This window comes from Juglans regia, chromosome 4 (genome assembly GCF_001411555.2).
Source record: "Juglans regia cultivar Chandler chromosome 4, Walnut 2.0, whole genome shotgun sequence".
Lineage (NCBI taxonomy): Eukaryota > Viridiplantae > Streptophyta > Magnoliopsida > Fagales > Juglandaceae > Juglans > Juglans regia.
In genome coordinates, this window is record NC_049904.1 from 24,105,705 (window position 1) to 24,119,827 (window position 14,123).

Consider the following 14,123-nt stretch of genomic DNA (forward strand, 5'->3'; position numbering starts at 1 on the left):
GCATTCATGTTTGTTATCAAACGTTATCTCATTGGATCAAGATTTACGGAGTTTCTGTCCAAACTCTTCAAATATTTATTAATTAAGCACCTCATATTATTAAAAAGTTCAGAAATTATAAAATCGTTTCTTTGTATCTTTCTTCCATCTTGATCTTAGAATTGAATTACAAGTCTCAAAGAGTCATAATTCTAGTTCTCCGTTTATAGAGTTGACCCTTATGCAAGATTGAGTTTGGATAATTAATGAACCCTAACTTTTATTAATTATTAAATGTTGTGACAAATGGAGATTTTAGGATGGTAAAAAAGTAGAAAAATATAAGATCAATAGATCTGTTGAAGTCCATGCCCTGAGCAGTCATTGTTGACTGCTCAGCGCTTAACCCTCAACCCCCAGCGCCCAACCACCTAATGAATGCAACAATAAATGCGTTCATACGTGAAGTAATGCGCCTATAAATTAAAGCTTCAGACGAGAGCATCATACACCCAAAGAAGAAAAGAAAAGAGAGAGAGCCGAGAGAGCTCTGAGAGAAAAGAAGAGAGTTGAGTTGAGTGGAGTGTGATCCTCCTCCTCTGTAATATTTTCTTGTGTTCCACTATTTATTAGTGAAGCTCTTTTCTGTGGATGTAGGCAGTTGCCGAACCACGTTAAATTTTTGGTGTCACTGAGTGCATGAGTGTACTCTTTTATTACCGCTTTTATCCCTTCCGCTGTGTTGATTTCCCCAACAAGTGGTATCAGAGAGTTTGTTGGAAGAAGTTTTTTACAGAAAACTCGGTTTTAGTGTGTAGCTCAGTTTTCAAATTTGAGCATACCACTGTGTTCGTCTCATCCAGACAAGAAAAGCGGTGGAAACCAGAGGCCAAACGGAGGCCGCACGCGCTTCCACGCGCCGTCTGAAGATCGGAGAGTGAGACCCACTCTCGACACGCGTCCCACGCGCCAAGTAGAGTCTCTAGCGCGTGATTCCCACGCTCATACACGCGCCACACGCGCTCCAGAGAAGACTTGCGCGTGAATTTCACGCGCCCTGACGTGTTCTTGACTTCCTAAAGCGCGTGAGGGACACGCGCCTACGCGTTCCACGCGCACCAGAGGTGTTCAGGCGCGTGAGGTACACGCGCCTACGCGCTGTTTGTCGCGCCACGCACTGCACGCGCGACAGAGTTCCTGTTTTGGTTCTTTTGCTCATTCCTTGTGCTATCTGAGTCCGATTTTGACGAAACAAGACTCGTTTCCAACAAAATCAGACGTTCCGGACACAACGGTGCTGTCCGTTTTGTGATATTCCACCTCAAAGATCCTGTACTTGTATTTTGTATTTAGAACAGTCTAAATCCATGGAGGATTCAGCATCAGGCGCCATGATAAAGCTGACTGCCTCAAACTACAGTCTTTGGAGACCTCGAATGGAGGATCTCTTGAACTGTAAAGATCTGTTTGACCCTTTGGAAGATGAAGGGAAGAAGCCAGATGAAGTTACGGATCAAGTGTGGAAAAAGATGCACAAGAAGACTATTGGTCAGATCAGGCAATGGATTGACCATAGTGTTTTTCACCACGTGGCCCAGGAGACGGATGCATATAACCTCTGGAAAAAGTTAGAGGATATGTATCAGGCTAAAACTGCTCGAAACAAGGCCCTCTTGATGAGACGGCTTGTTAACTTGAAGTTGAAAAGCGATACCTCTGTTGCCGAGCATACTAGCGAGTTTCAAAACCTAGTTAACCAGCTCGGGTCCGTCAACCTGAATCTTGGCGATGAAGAACAAGCCCTGCTACTTCTCAGTTCATTACCAGACAGTTGGGAGACGCTGGTGGTCTCCCTAAGTAACTCTACTCCAGATGGCAAACTTACCATGACGATGGTTAAGGATGCCCTGTTTAATGAGGAGGCCAGACGAAAAGAGACAAGCATGAATCAAACTCATGCCCTTGTCACCGAGAGTAGAGAAAGGCCTCAAGGTAATGATAGAGGGAGAAGTGGAGGCAGAAACAGAGGGAAGCCTCAACCACGTGGAAGGTCCAGCAGTAGCAGGAACCAGCAGACGGGTAACATGAAATGTTACCACTGTGGCAAAGAAGGCCACATGAGGAAACACTGCCGCAAGTTTTTAAGGGAGCAAGGTCAAAGCAGTAAGCTGAAGAAAGAAGATGGTGAAACCCTTGTCACTCTTTCTGGAGATGTGGCAATACTCTCCACCAGTGACGAGACGTGTCTGCACGTTGCAAGCCATGATGTTGAGTGGGTGGTAGACACAGCAGCATCATACCACGCCACTTCCCACAGTGAATTTTTCACTACGTACAAAGCAGGAGACTTTGGTACGGTAAGGATGGGGAACGCTAGTTCCTCGAAGATCGTGGGAGTTGGCGAAGTGCAGATAAAAACCAACGTTGGTTGCACCATGGTGTTGAAAGATGTTCGACACATTCCTGACCTTCGGCTCAACCTGATTTCCGGGACAGCCCTTGATCGACAGGGCTATGACAGCTACTTCAGCAAAGGCACTTGGAAGCTGTCACAAGGTGCCATGGTTGTCGCCCGAGGACATATTTGCGGTACGTTGTACAAGACCCATGTGAAGATCGGTTCTGATAGCCTCAATGCAGTGGAAGACGAGGCATCACCGAATCTGTGGCACAAGAGACTCGGACACATGGGTGAGAAAGGGTTGGATACGCTTGCGAAGAAGGCACTCATCAAAGTTGCCAAAGGAACAGCGTTAAACCCTTGTGAGTACTGTTTGTTTGGCAAACAATGTAGAGTCTCGTTTAAATCCTCTACGAAGAGAAGATCAGAGTTGTTGAGTCTGGTACACTCTGATGTATGTGGTCCCATGGAAGAAGAGTCATTGGGAGGTAACAGATATTTCGTGACATTCATTGATGATGCTTCACGAAAGGTCTGGGTATATGTTTTGAAGTCAAAGGATCAGGTCTTCGAGCACTTCAAGAATTTCCACACCCTAGTGGAAAGAGAGACGGGAAAGAAGTTGAAGTGCCTGCGAACGGACAACGGAGGAGAATATGTCTCCAAAAGGTTCGCTGCATACTGCGCTGATCGCGGTATTCGACATGAGAAGACGGTCCCATATACCCCTCAGCACAATGGTGTAGCCGAAAGAATGAACCGGACCATCATTGAAAGAACAAGATGCATGCTCAGTATGGCTAAGTTACCAAAGCCATTCTGGGGTGAAGCTGTTCTAGCTGCCTGTTACCTGATCAACAGATCACCTTCTGCACCACTGGAATTTGAAATTCCTGAGAAGGTTTGGTCTGGAAAAGATGTCTCTTACTCTCACCTGAGAGTGTTTGGGTGCAAAGCCTTTGCACACGTATCCAAGGAGCTGAGACAGAAGCTCGATGTCAAGTCAACTCCATGTATCTTTGTTGGATATGGAGATGAAGAATTCGGATACAAATTATGGGATCCAGTGACAAAGAAAATTGTCAGAAGTAGGGACATTGTGTTCTATGAAAACCAGAACATAGGAACTGAAGCTTCATCAAGAGAGCTTAGTTCCGATACTCCAAATCCTGCACCATTACAGTCCGCCACAGATAATGAGGAAATGCAGGATCGAGATCCAGAAGCAGAAGAAGAAGCTCAGGGTGTCGAGCAGGGGGAGCAAGAATCCTCTCCACCAGCAGCTGGTGTACCACCACAAGGGTTAGATGGTGACGAACCTCCTTTGGTTGATGAACCAAGAAGATCGGCAAGAGGCCGCCTACTGATTCCGTCGAGGAGATATCCGGAATCAGACTATATTCTGCTTACTGATGAGGGGGAGCCAGAGAGCTTCCAGGAAGTTCAAACTCATGCTGATAGAAGCCTATGGGTGCAGGCAATGCAAGAAGAGATGAGTTCTTTGCAGAAAAATCAGACCTATGAGTTGGTGAAACTTCCTGAAGGAAAGAAAGCCCTAAAGAACAAATGGGTGTTCAAGCTGAAGAAAGATGGCCAAGGAAAGCTGATGAAGCACAAGGCCAGATTGGTTGTCAAAGGAGGATTCCAGCAGAAGAAGGGAATCGACTTTGACGAGATATTTTCTCCGGTGGTGAAAATGATGTCGATCCGAGTCATACTCGGATTGGTAGCCAGCTTGAATTTGGAACTCGAACAGATGGATGTGAAGACAGCCTTTCTCCATGGAGATTTGGAGGAGGAGATCTATATGGAGCAACCAGAAGGGTTTGCAGCTCCAGGGAAAGATCACTTAGTCTGCAGGCTGAAGAAGAGTCTCTATGGCCTCAAGCAAGCGCCGAGGCAATGGTACAAGAAGTTCGACTCATTCATGATGAGTCATGGTTACAAGAGACTTGTTGCAGATCAGTGTGTCTATGTTCGAAGGTTCCAGAATGACAAGTTTGTCATACTCCTTCTTTACGTTGATGATATGTTAATCGTTGGTGAGGATAGGTCCATGATTAACAAACTAAAGAAGGAACTATCCAAGTCCTTTGACATGAAGGACTTAGGCCCAGCACAGCAAATTCTGGGCATGAAGATTGTTCGTGATAGGAAAGCCAAAAGGGTGTGGCTATCACAACAAAAATATGTTGAACAGGTCATCAGACGTTTCAACATGGGAGATGCTAAGCCAGTCAATACTCCACTTGCTAACCACTTCAAATTGAGCAAGAGCTCGTGTCCTTCTTCAAAGAAAGAGATTGAAGAAATGGAAGCAATCCCCTACTCTTCAGCAGTAGGAAGCCTAATGTATGCAATGGTTTGTACCAGACCAGATATTGCTCATGCTGTAGGCATGGTGAGCAGATTCCTTTCAAATCCAGGAAAGGATCATTGGGAAGCAGTCAAGTGGATTCTCAGGTACCTGAAAGGTACATCGAATATGTGCTTGTGTTTTGGGGGAGCTAAACCAGTTTTGGAAGGCTATACAGATTCAGATATGGCAGGAGATCTGGATAGCAGGAAATCTACTTCGGGATTTCTCTTCACCTTTGCAGGAGGAGCTGTCTCTTGGCAGTCCAAGTTGCAAAAGTGTGTTGCTTTATCCACAACAGAGGCAGAGTACATTGCCGCAGCGGAAGCTGGGAAAGAGATGCTGTGGATGAAGCGTTTTCTCCAAGAACTAGGAGTTAGTCAAGAGGACTACAAGGTACATTGTGATAGTCAAAGTGCTCTAGATTTGAGCAAGAATTCAATGTACCACTCCCGCACCAAGCATATTGACATCCGCTATCATTGGATACGCGAAGCGATGGAACAACAGCTGTTGAAGCTTGTGAAGATCCATACGAAAGAGAATCCAGCAGACATGCTGACGAAGGTGGTTACAAGTGAGAAGCTTGAGTTATGCAGAGACATAGCTGGGATGGAGAACATATAGGTAAATGGGCATGGAGGGGGAGAATTGTTGAAGTCCATGCCCTGAGCAGTCATTGTTGACTGCTCAGCGCTTAACCCTCAACCAATGACTGCTCAGGGCTTAACCCTCAACCCCCAGCGCCCAACCACCTAATGAATGCAACAATAAATGCGTTCATACGTGAAGTAATGCGCCTATAAATTAAAGCTTCAGACGAAAGCATCATACACCCAAAGAAGAAAAGAAAAGAGAGAGAGCCGAGAGAGCTCTGAGAGAAAAGAAGAGAGTTGAGTTGAGTGGAGTGTGATCCTCCTCCTCTGTAATATTTTCTTGTGTTCCACTATTTATTAGTGAAGCTCTTTTCTGTGGATGTAGGCAGTTGCCGAACCACGTTAAAATTTTTGGTGTCACTGAGTGCATGAGTGTACTCTTTTATTACCGCTTTTATCCCTTCCGCTGTGTTGATTTCCCCAACAAGATCAACAACCATACAATCTACCAATATTTAAGTGATTCGACTTTAAGAAAATTAAGTGCAAAAGAGTGGTAATGAATCACTCAAACCCAAAGCTCAATACACACAAGCCTCACAATCTCATTATAGAGAAATACTCAGTTGACTATCTCTCTCTTGTCCTCTCTACTAACTTTTTCTCTCAACTTTCAACTACAACATTTTAGAGTCGAGAATAGACAAAGTATGAAATATCTCAAATTAGGTAGAAAAATATAATATTGCACCTAGGAGTCATAGGTTTCTCTTTTGAATTGCAAAGCATGCTTACATTTAATGCATTCAAAGAAAAAATGGCTTCCTCACATAGAAAGACAAGCCACTTTACTTACATTAGAGATACCCAATCAGTTAACAAACAACTTTTTAAAAGAAATTGTGACAACTTCGGACAGCAATTGTTGACTTAATAAAAGTATTAAGGTAGGAATATTCGAGGTGATGATTGTGATAATTGAGTTTTTTCTTCCAATTTCACGTTTTTGGGCCAAATGACAAATATTGCGAAAAGAAACTTATTCAACTCTATTCTTTTCGAAAATTAAACATTCATGATCATTAAGGTTAGATAGTGAGTTGAGATGAAAGTTGAATAAAATATTATTAAAATATTATTATTATTTTAAAATTTAAAAAAGTTGAATTATTTATTATATTTTATGTAAAAATTTAGAAAAATTATAATGATGAGATGGGATGAAACACTTTCACTATCAAACGTGGCCTAAAGCCTTATATCAGTGGCAAATTGTGTGGCACGTTTCAAGTTTTGCAATCATTTTTGTTAGCCGGATAGAGTTTCCAAATTGGAATATATATATATATATATATTTTAGGAATATAATAGATCCCCGATCTTATATATATATATCTATCTCTGTTATATAAGAGCCTATCAAACGGTTGTGAAACGGAAATTCTTGTTTTCCGTTAAGCTACTATCAAACGGTGTCAAGTCCACGTTAAAGCAGCAATCCGCGTTTTTATGGTCCCATTCGAAAGTTCCTTCTCTCAAACCCAGCCCTCTCTAGAAAGTTCCTTCTCTGAAAAGTGAAAACCAGACCATCTCTCTAAAAACTCGCTCGTCCGAACCCAGCTGGGGGAAGGAGAGCTTCGACTCCTTCTTCCTCTTCCTCTCCTCCTTCTTCTCACAGGCCCTTCATCGTCTCCAGTGGTCTGGTGTTTTTTTTTTTTTTTCACGTTTTCTGCCGAATAAAGGGGTAGCCGTTTCGAGCTTCTCCGATGACCATCTTCCGACACGCGCACCACCGGGAGAAGCCTCACCCGCCGATCTTGCGGTCGATGGAATTGGGAGCCAATCGGAGCGGCGCGTTGCACCGACGCGCTGTTAAAGGAAACGCATGGGGTTCTCAAACCACCGCGTTTGTTGCTTCTTGATTTGAAGATCTATTTTGAAATTTTTATTCGCTTCTTCTGTTTGTTGTATTTTTCTTGCATTCTATTGGTCTTTCTCTCGTCGAGATGGTGTGAATCCGAAAGCCAAGTTTGGATTTTTTTTTCTTTTTGTTCTTCCATTCATTGTGGGTTCCATTTTTTTTTCCTTGCAGTTCTTCTTGCTGTCACCGTAAGGAAGATCCATGGAGCTGCCAACCACCGTCTGCAACAGATCCAGCCTCTGGTTCCTTGCTTTTCCATTTGAGCTTCTTGCTGTTGTTGGGAAATCTTTTGCAATTGCCCATTGTTGGGGATCTTGTGCACATGCACTTACCACGTGTAAGTGCATACTTGAAAAAAGAGGAAAGGAATTTCAGTCTAGAGGGATTGGGCCTCGCTTTTTTCTTCCTTTGGAAACGAATTTTTGTTCGTGGGACTGATATAGTGAATTGAATTTCTTGAACTGTATACATGGTTCTTTCTCATTGTGAGCATGTTTTAGCCTTTTTCTTTCTTTAATTTTAGTGATATTGTCCTTCTGCCATGACTTGTAGGTTTCTTTGTTACTATTTGGATTACTGCTGTCATGTTCAAGTGAAAATTTTGAAAAAATCCATATTTCAATAATAGTGCACCTCATTATATGGTCCTGCTCATGTGTAAAGCAAAGCAATCTTGAGAATTGGATATTTTGGGTTCTTTTGTTTTGCTCTGTTTTCTTGGCAACAGGGCAGAGGGGGTTTGGGTAGTCTTACGACATGGTTAGTGGGAATTTGTTCCATTGTAGAAAGAATTCATGGTCGCCCGAGGACTTTGCAGTTGGTAAACTTTTATGTCGCTTGCATTTTTTTTTTCCAAAATTAATTTCTAATATTCATTGGACTCTATTTGGTTGCTGAGAAACTTTAAGAATGAAAAAAGAAAAGGCAGACTTTGAAAACTGAAAGTTGATTGTTGTAGTTAGGATATCTGGTTTTAATATGACTAATTTTTCTTTTTCTATGAGTGTTTTTTGTAGTTTGATTTCGATAGTGCTGCCCCTCCGGAACAAGCCTGGAGGAGGAGATGAAATAGCCACGCTAATATTCTCAAAGAATTTAGTGTCACATTTATGGACGCAATAAGGATGGTAAGAGATTGTTCTCTTTCTTATTAGTTCACTGATTGTGGAAATAGACGTGTGCAATATTTAATCTTGTGCATAGCTTATCCTATATTATATAGATTTTCAATTTCCTTTCCCAGTTATGTCCCACTCACTATTTTTTAATTTTGAATTACAAGGTTCGACTAGGTATACGATTGTGGTCCTATGTCAGGGAAGAGGCTTCACATGGGAGGGTAATTTCTATTTTTCCTTGACGGAGAGGTCATTCATGCTAGATCTATTTAACCTCCTTAATGTTCAAAGTCCAATAAACGAATAAAGAAATGTTTTTTACATTAGTTTAGACCATCTACTTACTATGAGGTTTCTATTTTCAAGATATATATGATCCGTGCGCTTTGACATTTTCGTGTTTCTGACATTCTCAACTTATCTGGTGTTATAAGCCATGGTTTTTTTGGTATTTTTTGCATGTCATCTCAGATAAGAATTGCATGCAGTAAACTCTTTATGTGAGCTTTTAACTGAAAAAAGTTTGGTAGTTCATAGATCTTAGTCTACTGTGATAACAAGCATATTATGAGTTGAAGTGCTTCCGTAAAAACATTGTCGCTAACTGTGAATTGAATCAAATGTGAAACGAGATATTTTTCGTTAAAAATTTAAATACTGAGAGCTATTATATGTAGATATATGATGAAGCAGAAAAGTTAGGGTATTTATGACAGAAAGATGCTAAGCATGCACCAAAAGATCTTGTTTCTTCATAACCTCCCTCTCTTTCTCTTTGTGCCTCTCTCTTTGTGCATATGTGTGATCAGAGGCCTCATACTTCTCTTATTGGTGAAAGTATACATTTTAAGAGTTTAGTATGCCATTTAATTAAATTCTGAAGCAAAAGAAGAAAAATGAAACAAGATAAGTGAGATAGTTGCTGGATACTGAATACCGTTAGCAGTAAGCATGAGCAACAGCCGCTTAGTCAGTCTTGCACAAGGAACCAAGCAATTATTGTTGGCTTCAAAATGGGATATCACTGCTTCAAAGGAATGTAGGGCAGGTTGAGATCATCTGTAAACTATTCTGCCTTGTGATAAAATTACAAAAAAAAATCAGTCATGGGTCTCTTACCCCTCTTATTTTCATTGTCATAGATGTAACACCACTGGCGCAACAATCAGTTAAATAAGTCTATTAGTTATGCAGCCAAAGCCCAAGCCTAATATGGGAAGTAGAAGGGTGGAGAAACCAGAAATCATCTTATCTTTTTGACGTCAATTATCACCACACACTTTAGGCAAATTGAATGTGTTAAGGGCATTCTCATTTGTTCTATTTCCAACAAAGGGCCATGTTAGGATATTAAACATTTGGAGAGTGTAATGATTTCCCCACTCAGTTAGATAAAGAGAACCTTGATTAATAAAGACTGATATTTGTATGTCCTCTTAGTTGTTGTGGAAGAAGCAAAAGATCCCTGTCCTACTGTGCAAAGTTGGCATGTGGATTTGGAACCATGAATTTACTTTTGATTTACTCTGTTCTTTTGCTATTTCAGATTTTTATATCAAGAGATGGTTCGAACAAAAATTTTGCATCCATTTTGGCTCCAGGCCAATATGAAGGACTGGGTAAGAAAAAATCATGAAGTTTTAAACACTTTATTAAAGCAATCATGATTTGAATTTATAGGTTATTGCAATATTTCAGTCCTAATGCTCTTAGTTTGACATGATTTGAATTTAATGAAAGAAGTCATTTGTAGTATTGGCGTGTATTTGGAGATTGAAAGTGTAAAAGGGTTTGAGGAATTGCTTTGTTAGAAAGAGTACTACAAAACTACTATCCTTGAAAATTTTTTGCTACAGCCTCTCTGAAAAGAAAGCATTCTAATTGGAGACTTGCGTTAGCAATATGGTTAATGACAGATGGTATTCGTGTAGGTTTGATATTATATCTTCTTGTCTTATTACTTACTTTCATGGGATTAGATTCCTTGCTTTAGGATTGAGTTTGGTTACTGGCTTTATGTTAATTTGGAACCAACTATCAATGAAAGAAAAAAATTCATCTGCAAGTCTATTTCTTGACACACTCAATATATTACTGACGTAAATTAAGATATTTCACATCAACTAACATAAAAATATTCGTTTTTTTTTTTGTCATCATATATATTCTCACCAAATCTTTTGTAATTTTTTCTTTCTTTCTCTCTCTTAAATACGACATATTTTAGTTTTGCTTAGTACATGTATGAGAGAGAGAAGCTTTTCTGATAAAAACAGTCATCTGCTGTTGATCTATGCTAACTAACCAAGGACTTATTTAAATTTTACTTGTGGTGTGCATTAATTCCAATTTCTCTTTCTTCTTCTACTTCAACCATGTTGAGTTTGGAGGAACCACTTAGTCTTGTCAAGTTACCAAGTATGAGTACTATCGATTCAGAGGTTCTCTTCGGGTGCTTGCCAGCCAAGAGTAGATGATCTGGGAATGGGGAATTGCTTTATTGAAGGAAGGAGTTGCAGCTCATCCAGCCAGAGTCCCCCGTGTAGGTTATCTCCACTACCTCCCCGACGCCATTTTATTCAACTATAAATTAAGACTACTTTTGATGCTGTAGGGACCATATTATAGTTTCTATTAATGTTCTTCTTTTATAATATATCATAGCGTGTAATTATTTATAAATTACATAAATATTACATCGTTATTTAATTAATCAAAAACATTACGTTTTTATTAATAAAAAATTAATTCTTAACAAAAAAAATTAAATATAAACTAAGCAAACGTGCATTGCACGTTGCTTTCACCTAGTATATATATATATATATATGACTTGCTAGGGGAAATTATATTGAGGTCCCCTCCTCCTCCCTTTTCCACCCCCCTTCCATAAGATAGATAGCCTATTTTCTTCCTTCCTTTTTGAATGGTTCAAGCCAAGACACATGTATTCTTTTGTCATTTTCCTAACCTCATGCCTAAGACTTATGTGCCAGTACCTCAAGCATGCATGTATGAACCTCATCATCTGTCACCACATTTCATAACTATCACGTACAACATGTGGCTTCCTTCTCTCATCCTAGCTAGCTAGTTTCAAGAATTAAACAACACTGAAGTACTTGGCAGGCAGGCGGGCATCCTTTACTGCTAAAGGATGATCAGAAATTCAACTAAAAAACATTACTTAATAGTTATTTTTGCCCTTTTAGTGGAGCAAGCATAATTTCAACCCATTAATTGTGGCCAAAAAGGCTGTTAATTTGGTGTAAATAGACAAGTATCAGTACTGGCATCAATGAAAAAGTAATTGCAAAACATATATATATCATGATTTGTCAAAGATATACGTCAGTGTTATTGTACAGATCAAACCTAACATGCATATGATCTGGGCCAGACTGGCTAATGCCTCTTGTCTATTCTTGTTAGACAAGCACAAAAGAGTACTCTCAATTTTTCCGTGGAAAACATTTTGGGAAATCTCTATACAAGTTCCTCGTGAGGTCCCAACAAATTATCCAAGTCTTCAAGTCTTTGTACTCATCATCATTTGAATGAAGAAAAAAGCATGCAGCAATATCATCCTGAAAGTTTCTCGTCTTTGTCGTGGAACAAACTATTTAACAAACATGTAGGGGACAATCTCCAAATTTAATAATAAAAAAAGGGGTAACAGTACGTACTAGAGGGAATGGAACGGAGTGAACGAGCCGCTAGCCCGCGAAAAACGTGCTCCCCATTTAGTGATGTACGCACCGCATCCGGCATTCCACATGTCGACAAAGACGATGGCGCAAGCAACGTATATATAACAGGTGGCGAATTTTGGTCATGTTCACTGTTCAGCTTTTTGCTTTACTTTCTTTCTCTTTTGTTAATTACCTGTTTTCTCCTTGGCTTTTATTTTTTTTTCCATAAAAAGCCCTTAGGTTTCAAAAATAAATAAATATTGTAGGCGTTTGCAGATAGAGAAACACTATTTTACCTCTCCAAAGTGACACTTCTATTTGACTGCTGGTCAAAATTCTTTTTTTTTTTACTTAATGATTAAGAAAATGATTTTAAATGTATTGGTATATTTTTTTTATTTTTTAAATATATTTAAATATATAAAAAAATATGAAAAAAAAAAAGAAAAAAAAAAAGATTTTACCGCCCAGCGGTCAAAATGGGGCGGCATTGTAGCCGCACCCTTGCAGATAAGAGCTGGTCTTTCGGTTTATTTATCGTCCATAACCCTAATGGCATGTCATACTAATATAGATATAATTGTGACACGTGTCCAATTTTTACTCTTGAAATCTACATTCTAACATTAATGCGTATTATAATGCAACATTTAGGAGATATTTGAATTCAAAACCTACCTCAACTCATCTCATATCATCTCATTATTACAACTTTATCAAATTAACACACATAATATAATAAATAATTTAACTTTTTTAAATCTCAAAACAACTTTCACAAATTTTCACACTAAATATAATAAATAATTCAATTTTTATTCTACTATTCTCAACCCATCTCTGAATCTAAACATCTCTTTATAATAAAACTGTGAGGTGCGTAGTTACATGTGTTGATTGAATTTTAGCATGAGCCATGGTATTAAATAATGTAAATTAGAGTAATGTTATATATAATTTTAAGGTGGACAAGTTTTGCGTATTCATTTTTAAAAAAAAAGTGTGATCCATCATTAAAATTAAAAATGAATTTTTCATTTAAGTTCTATATTTGCTCACTCCAACACTTTCCAATAAATTAATATTATCTTTTAAAAAAAGGTAAGTCGATCAAATTAAAATACAAGGTTGGGAATAAACTTAACTGAAGGGAGAAAAAAAAAGAACTGAAAAAACAAATGAATACCATGATGAATAACCACCAAGGTGGTAGTCCAGTTAGTACGAGCTAGTATTTCATGGCTTTGAGATTAGGAGTTCTAGTCAAGATATAAGTTGAAGTCACTTGTAGTAGTAAAACCTGACATTTGGGTCATATGATGGGCTTTGAACTAGTTGGATACTTTGGAGGTGTTGTGGTGATAGGCTCGCCCTTGGAGTAGTAGTTATAGCTCAAACCAGACATTTCACAATGGGGAGGAGCTCCTATGTCATGCCTAGGAAGTTGTTATGCTTGTTGCCCCTATCTCTCATTTTTTGTGAAGAAAAAATACCGGGCCCAGGCCCGCCTAAGATTTATCATGTCCATCTAGCCTAGTTATATCTATATATATATATATTAAAAAAATTAATTTTTTAAATAAAACGACGTTATTTGGAAAGAACTCTCCAAAATGCTGTCGTTTTACGTTAGGTTCCGTTCAAAACTTAAGCCCCCTCTCTCTCTCCCTCCCCTACATCCCACCCATATGTATCTTTGTCTAATTGAGTTGGAAGGCCGTAGGGGCCAATCCGCTCCCCGACATGTGACAAGAGCACCCGCCCATGAAGGGTGGGGCCAAGCCCTGGTCAACTCTCACCCCATGCATGTGAGGACGAAAGGCGGAGCTAACAGCCCACTTGGCCGTCCAAGGGTGAGGGTAGCACCCTTACTAAGAAAGATAGTGCTTCAACCTTGTAATGAAGTGGAATTAGGGCAAACTAGCTAGCGAAAACGATCAATAATTAATAAGAAAATAAAATAAATAAATAAATAAAACACGAGAAAAAAGAAAGATTAACTGTCAAGTTTCATGAACAAGTAGTTGGCATGAAAAGCTGCAATTGGTCAAGATGCTAGT